Below are 12,785 nucleotides of genomic sequence, written 5' to 3' on the forward strand. Positions count from 1 at the left end.
CATTGTTGAAATAAAAATATATTTTATTATCAATGCATGTCTATCTTTTGTTTGCAGTGGGACAAAACAAAGAAGTTCTATAAATAATTGAACTCATGGTTATTCTACAAAGACATTTTAAATTAGGCAGGACAAAATTATTGGTACCCTTTAGAAGTTGTTACAAATAATTGATTTGTAGTAATAAATTAAGCAGACTATTGCGTTTTAATTAGTATCACAGGTGTTTTCAATTGTATAATATCTCATGTAGCCAATTTAAAAGGAGAAAATGACTTAAACTGCTGTTTTTTTCCACTGTGTGCATCACACTGAACAAGAAAAAATAAGGAAAACTGGAGAGTGGTGTGAAGATGTTTAAAAAAGGTAAAAGCCAACCATGGCCAGAATAAAGGTTACATCCTTCCCATCTCCAAAGAGTTTGATATTCCTGTGACGAAGTTTAAGGCCCATGAAACTGTAGCCAGTATCTTTGGATGTGGTTGCAAGAGGAAAATTGGCCTGAGATTATTCAGCTAGAATGGTCGAGAAGGAACCAAGAAAACTTCAATGCCGATCTAAGCTGATCTTCAAGTTCAAGGTACAACTGTTTCAAGTTGCACCATCTGTTGCTGTTAGAAAGAAAATGGACTCCATTATAGAAGACCCAGGAAGACCTCGCTTCTAAGAGGGAGACACAAAAATGTGACAGGATTTTGCCAAAATGCCACAGTCCCTCTGGGAGAATGTGCTTTGGACAGATTAAATTAGAGCTTTTTGGTAAATCACACCAACCTTAAATTTATAGAAGAAAAAAAATAAGCCTTCAAAGAAAAGAACACCATAAAAATAAATACAGAGAAATATGGAGGAGGCTTTGAGATATTTTAGGGCTGCTTTGCTGCCTCAGGCACTGTGTGCCTTGAATCTGTGCAGTTGAATGAAATCAGATTTTGGAGAAACAACAGCAGGATAATTACCCAAACATGCATCAAAAAGCACTCATGAGTGGATGAGAATAAAACACTGAGGTGGCCTGCCGTGGGTCCTGATCTGAATCCCATTGAGCATCTGTGGAAACAGCTGAAACCACCTGAGACAACTGGAGCACTGCGCAAGAAGAGTGGGCGAACTGAAGAAGTGTGGAAACCTTATTCAGAGTTACAGAAAGCACTTGACTGTAGGTCAAAAAAAAAATTAAGTTAAGGGTACCAACATCATTGACTAGATTTCAATAATGTGGGCATCTTAAGTTTCATTTCATCTTCTAATATGCTTTTAGGTACATTTTTGTGCAGAAGGAAAGGTGTGGATTTTGTCTCCCTTCACACATATTAAACGTGCAATATGAAGGGATCCTAAGCCTTAAAGTATGTCTTTATGCTAATGACTTTCAGAGGCACTGTCCCCTTGAATACATGCAAATATGTATGGTAAATAGACACATCACTGATAACCCCCACTCAAACAGGGAAGAAAACAGCATTCAATTCAGGTTAAACAGGACTCTTTATTTTTCAATGCAGGCTTTATCCTAAAACATATCCTAAACATAGGATGAGGTTTTAATATGCCCATATTGCATATTGACACAACAACTTCCAGCATGTACTGTGAGCTGAAGCAACTAATCTGCTATATTGTAGATTTACCACAGTTTTAACCCACAAGCTAAATTGGTCTTGGATTTACATTGCTAAAGGGTGGTAATTCCTTTGTAAAAATTAAATAATCAACCGACCACTGTAACAGCTGCAGTTGGTTGATTGAATTGACTAATTTACCATCTCCATCTGATTTCTCTTGCAACTTATTTCCCCTGCATCTTACTAATACCATTCAATATGACACTATATTAGTGATCTCCTCTCTAGTCAAGTAATGATATTGCATTTGATGGCCTTTGTTGTCCCCAAAACACAGGAAAAATACTTCCCTTTGATTTGTGGAAATATGGTTTCGGATGCATATTGATGATAGTATCATTCATATTGTTATTATTATTGTTATTGTTAATCATGTATTTCACTGATTTTTTTTTCTTTACTGGTGTGTATAGATGGATTCGCTCTGTGCAAAAAACTTACTAGACTACATTTAAAAAGTGAAAATTCAAAATTCACATGTTCAATCAATTGGGATGAACACAAATGGAAAGGGTGGTTGAATTTTGCACAGCATGAGTATGAAAACAATGACTGTGCGGCCATGATTGTATTGTATTTTGTTTCTTAAACTCTTCTTAAAAGTAATTATCTCATTATCTATCAAAATTGCTCAGGATAGAAGGTTAGTTGTCTTGTTACTGTATGAAAACAAAATTATATCTTGGTAAAACAAGTTAATTAACCTTTCTTTAACCTTTCTTTTCTGAATGATACTGACTCTTACTCAAAGATAACAACATAATGCACTTGTGCACATAACATTAACAGGATAAAAAAATACAATAAAGACTAAGGCCATTTTGACATGTCACAGTAGGAAAAACACAATTGTGAATAATGCAGTTAATTATGGCGGCACACCATTTAGCTGCTTCAGTTTCAGGGTCAGGATAAGGTATTGGGTATGCTGGCTCACTGCCATGACTAACTGTCATTAGTAACACCTGTGCTTTTCTTGTCTGCTGTGCAAATAGCCTTTTCTCAGCTTCAATGCTGAAAGAAATGATGTGAGTAGAATTTATTTTGAGGAAGGCAATATATTGAGAGGAAATTATTGTGTGGAAATGCAGTGACATGAGGATGTTTGATTTTTTTATCAGTAGGTGTGTGTCGTTTCATGAATGCATTGTCAAAGCTGTAGGTTATACGAGATGGGGCTGTTATAAGGAATAGGGAATTACTCTTTGTTATGTTGACCAGCAATTACCGGTTACTGAAATTGTTTTATTATAGACTAATTTCTACATGTATGGATGAAAAAAAGGATTTTTTTTTTAATGGTTTATCAACTACATTCTCCCATTCAAGCAATTTTATGAAGAACAGCTTCAACAAAGCAGTGCTATTAGTCACGGACTGCAATCCCACTTGTTATATTTTTATGTGCTGTATTCTTAAAGAAATCACAGTTTCAGCTTATAATCAGAGCTCGCTCTCCATTATACTGGGATATTATGTGTGTCCTTTACTGCCGCAATATTTATGATGGTGACAATTCAACAAACACTGTGATGACTCCCCATTGTTTGCATACATTCTTTAGAAATGGTTCACGGGTGGTTGCTAATTTCTGAAACCAGACTTGTTTCAATATGAGTCCAGCCAATCCAGAAGGGAAATCGATTTCCTTTTTTTTTTCTTGTTTCACTTCTCATCCAAGATTCTTCTGATACCACTCGTCTCTTCTTGTTCAGCTTCATTCTTCTATGTGACATGAATACTCTTCTGGTCATCCTCATGATTAACATGATTAACAATACAATAGCAGCAATTGCGAAGTGCTTTATATATATGTATGTCATTAGTAAAGAGAAAAAATACTTTTTTAACTCATTTAGTAAGAACAAGAATTTCAAATAATTTCTTATGAAATGGCTAATTCAGTGTCTTTTGAATTTGTGTCATAAAGGGCACATTTGACTTTGACAAGATGTAGTGAATGGGCAAAAATTGGGCAATTAATAAGAAAAGATCTCTCACAGCAGAAAAACCTGTATGACTGTTATGATGTAGGTAGTCAAAAGAAGATGACTGAAAAACACTGGATGATGTGAAAATAGTTGTTCTGATGTTAATTTAAATAATAGAAATCTGAGTAGTCATTGTATCGCTGTCTTTCTTTCATACTCTATTTAAAGTCCCTGGTTGTTGCAATATGTGAACTCTATGGGGATTTACAGCATTTTTCAATAGGTTTCTTTTGATTAGTAACTGTGTAATTAAAAGGGACTTAAAATGCACATTAACAGGTCTATATTTCTAACCTGGGCCTCTACTGAAATTTCCTCTGATGATTTGCAGTTCAAAAACTCCTTATTAAACTACTGACACTATACACAGCCCCTCAGTTCAGCCTATATCTACAGCAGGTTGTTTTAGCTCCTGTCTTTAAAGCTCTCCTTTAATACTCACCCTATTCTTATTGGCCAGCTCAACAAACCATGAAACAAATATTAGTAGGATTTCTACTTTTTCTCATTCTTTACTCTATATGTCAACTTCTTAAATACATCCTGTATGTTTGAGTTGAAAGCCGATCCAAAATATGAGTGGACAATGCAAAAAATGGAAAAACGTAGCAACAAAGGCTTTGAAATGGACAGCCATTTATATGCCTGTATAACAAGGTAGAAAAACTATCACAAAGCATATTTAGCATAGATATCTAATCATAGCATAATAAAGCATATGTCCCCTTTAAATTGGCAACTTACATCATCATTATTAGTAATAATTACCATTAGTAATTAATAAGTACCATTAGTAAGTGTATGGACACAAAGAACACAACATGCACAAAGTCTTTCTTGTTGTGTGCCAGCATTTGTAATTGGTATTCGAGGGACTTCCATCTCTATCAATCATTGAACCATAGTGGGAGCCTTGTAGCGTTCAGCCCAAGTTTTAACTATGCAGGTAACGTGAGGCGGGTAGCAAAAAGAGTGATTTGTGCAAATTTCTCAAATGACACCACCCACCTAGAGGCTTGTTATGCCTGGTTGGTCACAATATGCGATTAACTTGTTTTTCCCAAGTTTCAAGTTCAAGCCATAGAGAGTGATTGTTCATATATGAATTTAATTAAATGTTGGATTATTAGCAGAAAGTATATCATAGACACAATGCTTTTGCGTTGTAGGAACTTCTGAGGGCACTATACTATGGGTAAATTTATACACAAAATTCAGTCATATAATCAGTGCTGGCAAAGTCATCAAAACAAGAAAACTAAATGGAATCACATTTTCAAAACCACAATTACAGAAATTTACCTCTTTTACTAACAATAACAGTAAACAAAACAACAATTTCAACAATAACTGGCAGCCTACCCTCACATCAAGTAACACCATCAGCATGGCACATTTAACTCACAAGTCAAAAAATAGATAATGGATAAAAAAAATGCCTGGTGGTTGGAGGTGAGACAGATGGGTTCTGCCCCACAGGATCAGTATGCCAATTTGACTTACATCTATAGGCTGATGTCACTCAGGATGAGCAGGTCGCCTCCCCCTGCAGGATCAATCACCACCTCAGCCAGGCTCCTATACACACCTGTCACACCTCAGGCCATTTCCATCCAGCTCAAGCTGATCTAAGACCAAAAGTGTGGTTCTACAGTACAGCCACATTCACCACTCTAATGATGAGTGTATTACTGTGCAGGAATCTCTGTTAACTTCCAAGATCATCTCTATACAGATGCATTTTCCTTTCCTCTGCACATTTTTGAAAAATACAAGAGTCATGTGACCCCACTATAAATGTTTCTCTGATCTTTGTAGAGGCAGGAAATCAACTCTGCTCATAACAAACAATGAGGGACACAATCTTTCCCAAATCTCTAGAGTTTGTTATGTTGGTAGTTTAAAAAGACTTTTCATATATTAAATCGTCAGTTTAAACCCCTATATTGGTAGTTGTGTAACATGATCCTTGTTGGCTCCTGGAAAATATTCATATGTTAACAGTGTCTGTTTCACAGCTGCCATATTAGACACGGGTTGCTCATGGGATATTTGCTCAAATCATGAGCAGGGGAGAGCAGATCGTTGGGATGAGTGGACAATCTAAATGCCATGTCATAAATATGAGCAGGATGGCAGATGGAGGCTAGAAACAATGCTTTTTATGCATTTTATTTTATGCAGTGTGTGTTTTTCTCTGGGACCAGAGCAGATGTTTCAGTGTTAAACCTGCATGAATGGATTTTTTTGGCCACTTTGGGTCAACTTATCATCTGTAAACAACACTGACATATTTCTTTACCTTCTCAAAGGCTCTTACAGTTAATATTTATTTCTTTTTATTGAACTACATTGCAGTTTTCATTGTTATTGTTACTACTGCACCTCTTGTGCACATCTTTAAATCAACCTTTACTTTAGGTGAAATTCTCCATGTATGGAGAACAGCTCCAGTAATTCCACTGCATTAAGGTGGTGGCACTTGTTACCTAAACTGATCAACTCACTACTACATAGTTTCCTGGAGAACAATAATGTCCTTCAGCCACAGCAGTCAGGCTTTAGACCATTCACAGTACAATAATTGCTGCAACTGCCATTTTATACAACATTATTGACTCACTCAACAGTAGAGTGGTCTCACCGGTAGAGTTCAAACTGTTCTTGTAAGTGGTTGTTGTCAAGTCCCCAGACTTTTGATAAATGTGTCCCCCATACGTCAACTTGAATGGATAACTTCCCGTGGCATTTGAAATGTTTGAGGTTTTGCTTGGGACAGAGGCAGCTCATGAACTGAAAGCTGTGCCTCTTGCAAATGACACTGTAAGGAGGAGATTTCAAGAACTCTTGGTCGACATTCAGTCAAAGCTACTGGAGATATTGCGTTCCTATCAGTAATTTGGTGTTCAGATGGACAAATCAACAGGTATTGCCAATATGGCTCAGTTGATTGTTTTGGCTCACTATCCATGGGAAGGGAACATTTTGGAGGACTTTCTCTTCTGCAACGGGGTGCCTGCAGGAAAACAATTGATTATAAAATTGAGTTCACATGCAATTTGAATAAAAATGGTATTAATGTGATTCAAATTGAAAAGTGTCTGTTTATCACGATGAAACAGGTCTAAATCATTTAGGTTGAAATATTTTAGAATACAAATAGTTCCAATGGCATCCAAGAGAACAAATGGTAGTATTCATATGCTTAATTGATGTTACCTGGCTTTATGAAGGGGTCCTAGGAAGAATTTCCTTGACTTAGGGGTCTAAGAGACCAGCCACATCAGTTTTTTGGCATTGTCACACTTGATTAGTGATGATATATATCAAATTGTGTGCAATAAACCTAAATATATTATATTACAGAAAGTACCATATGTTTTCTGAGCCATTGTATTACACACTCTGAACCAAATCCAAATGCAATTTCTCAAAAAATGTCTACAGATAACTTTTGAAATATGAAAATCATAATGACTTTAAAAATGGTCCCGGCAAAACCTTATTAACATAATGTGCTCTCAGTTTTACAACTGAGAAATAATAATGACATTTAAAACTTGTGTTAAAGGTAGGCTACAGTATATGTAGTGTATTGTAGGTTTGCAGTGCTGAACATTTCTTATTTTCTGGCTGCCAGTGAGGCAACAGTTTAATGATGGTACACGAACAGAGAGCAGACCCCTTTAATTTTGGGGCTAAATTCATCAGACTGATGAGTAATTGTTTGACCTGCCATAAACATCTATCTTCACTCATTGCCTTCCATTCATTATTTCATAGCATTCTCCAAATTCAGTCTCTCTGTGTGAGTATTTTCTGCTGAACAACCAGACCAGATGGTTGCTCACAGCAAAAAAACTGGAAAATGAATTCTGAGAAACAAACTGGATCGACTATTCTGAAATTATGTCTTGTTGGTCAAAAGTTGAACCTTTAATTGATCCCATTGAGACTAATTTCACACAAGCCCACTCATCTTTGCTCCTTTGGCAAATCAAACCATGTTCAGACAGAAGAGCGTATTGTGGTTTGTGGGGTCTGTGGAGTGGTAATGGTCAATGGAATCTTGACCTTAAAGTCCTCATCCAGACAGAAATTAGTTTTTCTTCTTGTGCCTTCAATTATATGTTTGAGTTTCACTGTTCAGAATGACATATGGTTAGAGTTGGGCATTAGAAGGCTGTATTCACATTTATCTGCTGAATGTGGAAAGTTTCTTTGTGCTAAAATCTTAAAATCTGAGCAAGTGCACACTGCATCTTGAGTCCAGTAGTTAAACTTTTAAAATATTTGCATATTCATAGATTCTGCATTTTTCAACAAGGGAAAAGTAGTAGGGAGTGTGAGGGTGCTGATTATTTAAATGTTTTTGTGGAAAACCATATAAGACCACAAATGATGAGTTAAAGCAAAATCAATTTGTGTTCAATGTCATTTCTAGAGGTTATACCTCTATATACTTTATATACTTACACTTTATGATGCTACTTAAAGAAAATGTGGTCGTCACGTCTTCAAAAACACTTTCTGCCAGTGGCTTCTCTGTATTGCCATTACTGCATCATTATGACACTGGGCATTATAGTGTCATTGTGTACTCTATTTCTCTTGCTGATCAAGTAAAATTACCCCTTTGTGACTAATACCGATTGCACATTGTTGTTATTGAAATTTGCATTCACAAGATGAAGCATGCAGTAGATTTGAGGCCTACATGTATGATATATTGTACACAATGTATTTATGAGTTTACAGAATGTTTCATTTAGTTAAATTTCATTGAAGTCATAAAAAATTAACTATGTTTTTTATTGGAATTTAGTATTTGCTTCCACTTGATGGGTTAGATGGGAAAAGACAAAGAGGAGGATGTCTGTGGCTGGCCTTGTAATGTGATAATAAATACAGCCTGTATTCAAAAATATGTGTGCAGAAGCTCAAAACTTAACATTAATAGACAGCGCTTTTCCCAGTTCTATGACAAACAGTACAAGTCAATGGCACCTAACCTTTGAAAAAGGGTATTCCTACAACCCCAAATAACCGACACAAACAATTCCTGGGCTTATGATGGCGCCTTCATCAATGATAGACAAATGAACAGGAGTTTTGCTTCAACTGAATGTCAAATGTTGTATAAAGAAGCTAAATATTAAGTCTGATAGTGGCAGTGTATTGATTTCAGAGGTTTAACAGCTGCTCTGCAGAGATTCTTGGTCGAGGTTGACCTTTGTTAAGATGTGTAGCCTTTCAACTCAAACCCTCTGTAGCTCAGTTTGATGTCTTCAGAGAATTTACAGTGTAGTTATTCTTTAATGTGTGCTGTTATAGCTTCCAAAGTACAGTAATATCAGTTCAGTAATGGATGAAACTCCAAAACAGTGGATACAGTCTTTTTATCTCACTTTACTCCTTGCAAAATGATGAATTCCATACATACATATTTCTTACATTTTATGAGACACATTTACACTCATCAATAGATTAAACACCTTATTAACATAGTTTGCAGCATATAAAGTAAATTAACACAACCACAAAATAAGCCCCAAAACATATTAGTCACATCATTGCATAAATAAAGTTGACATTCTTGAAAACGATGCATACATAACATTTTTAAATATGTGCATTAACATATGATAAAAGTATACACTTGGTTTCTAACAGTAATCATTAATGTCATTACATACTGTAGTTACATGAGTGTATACTGTTGCTGCTCTCTGTGCTGTATAAAGCAATCCCTGCTATAGACGTATGAAAATACAATTGTGTATTAGCAAAATACTCTACCGGTAAATTTTAATTTTTACTTTCTTTCTTTCCGTCTTTCTTTCTTTCTTTCTTTCTTTCTTTCTTTCTTTCTGTCTGTCTGAAAGACAAGATGTTGTAAATAAGCCAGAGTTAGTTGTGTGTGCAAATTTCATCAGCTGTCTCTAGCCAGTTCTTAAGAGGGCAACAATATATGATGGGGTACATGTCAATGGATGGCACATGCAAGCTAGTGCCCAGACCAGGACAATGCATACCCATCAGCCAGACAGTACGGCACAGCTATGGTTTCACATTACACACAGAACAAACAAACAAACAAAAAAACAACAACAATTGATACATTTTGTACAATGCAGATTTCATACATAGTGAAATGTATCCACATGTACATACATGTTTCAAACCAAATTTTAGTTTTTACCTCAATCCCACCAAGTCAACAGGCTTGTGTTGAATTATAGACAATACAGTATGTCATTTGTTTTGCCTGTTTATTTACTGACTTTAACAAAACAATTTAAAATCTTAGTGGAACCTGGCAAAAAAGGCAAAAAAAAAAATCACAATACTTCACTGATCACTTCTTGTAAATAATTACTTATATAAGATTAGTCTTCAAACATTACTAAAGTATTTGACTTACTTCCTTAAAATCCAACTCAAACAACTTTCATTCGTTTGCGAACACATTTTTAATATAAACGTGACGTTTCTAAAATCAGCTTGGAGACAATACATATTTAACACGTTGGACATAAAACAAAGGTGTGGTGACATATTTTAATGTTTATTTACAAATGTGACACTTTGTCTGATCCACAGGTGTGTGGTGTAGAAGGGGCTCCTCCATGTGTTTATTTGTGGTTATTACCATAAAAGTTATAACTGTATTTTTCCAGTTTTGTCAGCTTCCTGGTTCTGTCCTTATGAACATAACTATGAAGGAATCATAAATACTACCTGGAATCATCCTGATGTCTCCATCACTTACTTTAAGTAACCTAAAAATGACAGAAGGTTCATGGTGTGAAAATCAAAACCATTACATACTTAAAACTTTGTAATTCAGAGCCAGCCTTATGTGGATGTTTTTTTGGTTTCTGCCTTGAGTAATTCAGAACTCAGATGTGGCAGATATGGCTGAAAATTGCTCAAAGGATTCAGTCTTATCATCTCGACCATTTGACTCTGTATATATATTAGGGATCCACCTGAGGCCTTTCACACCTGACTGACAGTAGATTTCAAAAAAACACTGCTTTGTGGTACCGTAAAAACATAACATATATACTCCTTTGCCTCTGTGTTTGGCTGTCTCAGCACCCCCCCCCCTTTTTTACGAAAAAAGAAAAGGGGTTAGGGTAGTTTTAAAGTGGTAAATAAATATCAGATAGTGCACAGAAATGAAAAACACACTCAGGTGGTCAAGTGGAAGAAGGCTGGATAAAATGAAGAAACTAGTTATGATAGGCAGTCTCCACCTGTGGCTACCAGACATACAATAACAAAGCAGCTCGGGCATTGGTTGACCATTTGACGTTTTTCCTTCGTCTCTCCTGTCGGTGCTTGTGGAATGCTTTGTGACAGGTGGTCTTAGATGACTGCCAATGCCTTTGTGACTGTTGAACCTCAAGCTCCAGTGGGGCAGGCAGTCAGCACCATGTGGGAGCTGTGATAAGAAAATGAAGATCACTGAAATGTGTTCAACATTAATGCACACACACTCTCAGACAGACACAAACATCTGCCACAGTTGCAAAACATCCCCCATTCAGCTCACAAGATGCATGTACACAAAATACAATATTTGTATCCCTTGCGCTATAGGATCACGAATAAGTGGATAATCCATTTTGTAATAAGCTGCTGACTATAAGCAACCACGTTTGCGCATGCACACTACTGTAACTGTGTGATAAGCTTATAGCAGCAGTCTGTCTACTGAGACTGAACTCTCCAGAGAAACAGGCCTGTGTTCATTTAATTTAGTTTAAAACAACCTTTCTTTACCTATTTACCATGCTAACCATGAAAGAACATTCCTTCTCTGTACATTAGTATCACTTATCTATAGTTAAAGCTGTACTGATTCAAATTTTTATATTGGTTGCTTGTAGTGATGAACCCACAATTAATTATCACTTATCATTTCAACATTACTGTTTTGGATCACTCTTACTGCTCTTATCAGTGCAGTTTCCAGGCACAGCAGGCAGCTGTTTACAGGCTCTAATAAACCCTCTGTATGCTGCCTGCCCAGCATCAAATGGCAGACAGACAAAGGCAGTGATTAGCTGCTGAATATTATGGAGTTCCTGGAAGATAAACCGGTCAAAAGACACATGGGACCAATCTCATGACCAATTGGAAGTGACGTGGATGTGTGAGGTTAAGTGGAAATGTTGCAGTTTGGCTGGCCTGCCTTTACAAACTCTTTTTTGTGACAAAAACCTGCATTTTTTCCTGTGTGAACAACCCAAATTAAATTTTATTTAGAGCATGCCTGTAGTGCCAGTAGTCATTGCAAGGCAAGGCAAAGCAACTTTATTTCTATAGCGCATTTCAGCAGGGGCAATGTGCTTTACATAAAAACAAAATATTAAACAGTAAAAATTGGAAACATGAAAACATACAATTAAAAACCCAATTATAATAAAAAGAAAACAAAGTACAGAAAAATAGAAAGAGAGAAAGAAAAGCTAGACTAAAATAGAACATAAAATATGAGAATGTGGCATAAAACACTAATTTGCTTTAAAATTATTAAAATAACGTATAGCGCAAATAAAAGATAAACATTTTAAGTGGCAGAGGTAAGCACTCTCCTCCTAGACACAGACATATTAAACACAATATCCTGCTCTATTTTGTTGTCATCTGATTCATCAAAGTTAGTTATAGTTTTCCTTAAAGATTTCAATCAGTTTTTACCTGTATTATTTGGATCCCTCGTACCTGTGAAAAAATAAGTAGCCAACATGTTAATGACAACACTAGGTGAGGTGAGGGGTTTACTCAAACTCTTGCACCATTGTGAGTACAGTAGCTGTCCCTGAGATGAGATGTTTTGGGGGAATAAAAAAATTGAAAGTGGTTTCATTGATCCATAGAAGGCCATTAGCCTATAGGTTTCTTGAGAGGTTTGATAACATAGCCTACAGGATAAAAGACACCAACAATAGCAAGAGTTCTGAAAACGCCATTTGTAGGTTTTGCGGGGCAACTTTGGTGAGACAAAAGTTAAAATAAGACTCAAAGCTGTAAAAAGATACAACTATTTGTTCCATGCATAAGTAAATAAATTCCTGTTTGTCCTGTTACATCCAGAGTGACACTACAATACAGCATACTTAGTAGCCTACCTTATCTTCTTTCAGAGTGTAGCAAA

The sequence above is a fragment of the Scomber japonicus genome, chromosome 7 (genome assembly GCF_027409825.1).
Source record: "Scomber japonicus isolate fScoJap1 chromosome 7, fScoJap1.pri, whole genome shotgun sequence".
Taxonomy (NCBI): Eukaryota; Metazoa; Chordata; class Actinopteri; order Scombriformes; family Scombridae; genus Scomber; species Scomber japonicus.